A 2,765-nucleotide genomic window follows, 5' to 3' on the forward strand; every position below is an offset into this window, starting at 1 on the left:
GCTAGGAAAATTCCATGCATATTCTCCACCCCTGCCCCGCAACTGCTTTCTTCATGAGCCCATTAAGCAAGCACGGTGGTCACTGGGCTAACACCTACAGAGGAAATCATGTTCTTTGGTATTACATGGGACATATCACGATCTGTGGTCACACAGGATTTGGAATACAGAAGGAAGAGCTGAGCCACAAACGAAAAGTTCAGTCTGGGGCAGAGTGGGTTTGAGATTTCCAGAGAGCTTTCAAGTTTCAGAAGGAAATTTCTTCTCTCACTCAGCACAGATACCCAGATATAGAAACTTGGCTGCCAATGATGCAGAGATCAAAGTGGAAAATAAAGATGGGGAGGAAAACATCCAGGCAGCATAGGATTACAAGAGTTTGGGAAAGAATGCTGCAGAATGTCTCAAGTGCGCTGCCAGAGACCACGGGACAGCCTGAAAAGGAAAGCTAAGCACAGAGACCCTGGAAGGGGCAGCATCCCGAGGGCGGAGGTGGAGACACTGCTATCCCATTCAGTCCAGCTATGCCCCTTCTGAGAATTTTCCCAGAAAAACTGAAAACATCCTATCACAGGGATATATGTGCACCTATATTTATAGCAGCACAATTTGTGACAGCCAAATCTAGGAAAGTGGGATTTATTAGGGAGAGGTTGTAAGGATGCAGGAGAAGCTCCCACTGGGTTTGCTAAGGAGGAGGTCACTAATAGCAGCTAAGAGAACAGAGTCAGATGAACAGGAGGGGCAGAGGCCAGATGACAAAGGGCTTTCAAGGACCACCACACCAGGAAATCAAGTCAGCACATGGAGCCATCTTTTAAATCATCACTCAGAATAGCCTGGAAATGATGTAGACAAGAGCTCCGCAAAGCATGAAAACGAGAGCACAGGATTTTGAGAAGTTTTTTTAAACGAGGAAGATTTGAGTATCTTATATATAAAATGGAGGGAAAGAACTTCTATGTGCAAAGAAAAGGGAAGGAGGAGATGAAGGATGATAGATGATTAATCAAGATCCCAAAAGAAGGGGTAGGATCGGTAACTTGAAGTGGAAAGATCTCTATCGCAATCTCTGAATCTGGAGGAGTAGTAGGAGTGGGAAGGGAGAGAACTTAGAGAAGGTAGACCAGGAAGTTGAATTGGTTACATTCTACTAATTTAACTTTCACATTGCACAACACAACCTTATAAAGGAGAAAAACATGAACTGGTAGGAAGACAAAGATAGATACAATTTTGTGTTTTTCTTTCAGTCATATTTATATCTATCCAATCTTTTATTTATTTACTTGGTACAGGGTCTCACTATGCAGCTCAGAGTCGTGATCCTGTCTCAGCCTGCCCAGCACTGAGATGCCACCACGCCTGATTTTGGTGGCCAGTATGGCTCACTGGGGGTTCTGGGGCCAGCATGGCATGCAGTAACGGGGATCAAACCTGGGTCCTTGTGTTTGCCAGGAAGGCACTTAGACTGTCCATCCATCTCCCGAGCCCAAAAATACACAATCTTGAAAGAGCAGTAGAGGTAATGGGAAAGGGAAGGAAAGCAGAAATATTATCTGTCCTTAAATCATGCCTCAAGTCAAATGTCACTTCCTCCTTGGAGTGTTTTCTCTCTTTAGCTGACAATAACTTAAAGGATCACATATCTATACTGTGACTAAAAATAAATTTCCCCTTAGATTCCTTATCATATACCTTTCCCACGGTACTAGGCAGTTTTCTGCTAGTCACTTTCTGCTAGGTAGCTGTTTCATTTGCCCTTCTGGAATTAATGTGTTCCTCTTAAGAACAAGTCCTATTTTTGTAGTCCTTATACTTGTCTACTACCATGAGCAATACATTAAGACTGTTTCAGTAACTACGGCTGTATGACAACTACTCTGAAACAACATATTTTTAATGATCATCATGTTGGGGTTCTGGAGATCAACCGGATGAGTCTCACATAGACTCTGTCCCTCACATCTCTGCAGGCTGATGTGGGCATCTGGAGGGGACTTTGGCTGGTACTGTGAATATGTGTGGCTGCTCTGTGCGGCCTCTCCTTCTCAAGGGATGGTGTCTGGCTTTGGAGAGCAAGCAAGAGTAACAAATAAGAAACAAGGTCACAACAAAGTCATAATAAAGAGGAAGATAGATGCTATGGCCAAGTCTCTGAAGTCATGAAGTATTATTGTTACATTATATTTATTAGAATTGAGTCAGAAAGGACAGCCTGTACTCAAAGAAGGAAAGTTTGGACTCCACACAGTAAATGCTAATTAGATGCCTGATTTAAGCATTTATCACATTTTGAAAAAGTAGTGGTGCTTGCTTCGGCAGCACATGTACTAAAATTGGAACGATACAGATTAGCATGGCCCCTGCGCAAGGATGACACGCAAATTCGTGAAGCATTCCATATTTTTTAACAGCCTAGGTTGTATGGGAATAACAATAAGGTTGTCTTCTAGAGGGTTAACAACCTAAGTCTGCAGACCAAAATTAGAGAAAAAGGAGGTCCACAAGGAAAGCCAACATTTTGGCCCTAGCCTTCCAAGGTCAATTAATACTCAGGACATATGAGAACTTGTCAGTAGTGTCTCAAATTTCCTGATGAAGGAGATTATAGGGCCAAAGAGGAAAGTGATTGATGATGTAGAGTGTGCCTAAGGAGAGTCCCATGAAGAGAAAACATTCTCTCAGGCTTTCACAGAGAGCACATTGGCCAAGCAATGGCCATGACTCATCCACATAGCTGACACTGACAAAGGATCTACAAT

At 43.0% G+C, this 2,765-nt stretch overlaps 1 non-coding gene across 1 annotated transcript; it reads left to right on the plus strand.

The window, feature by feature from the left end:
- Positions 1-2,309: 2,309 nt before the first annotated feature.
- On the plus strand, positions 2,310-2,411 carry LOC111813155. The gene has a single exon (XR_002818480.1). It is a non-coding gene; the product is annotated as a U6 spliceosomal RNA (small nuclear RNA).
- The last annotated feature ends 354 nt before the right edge of the window (positions 2,412-2,765 follow it).

This window comes from Octodon degus, unplaced genomic scaffold, assembly GCF_000260255.1.
Source record: "Octodon degus isolate 3935 unplaced genomic scaffold, OctDeg1.0 scaffold00167, whole genome shotgun sequence".
Lineage (NCBI taxonomy): Eukaryota > Metazoa > Chordata > Mammalia > Rodentia > Octodontidae > Octodon > Octodon degus.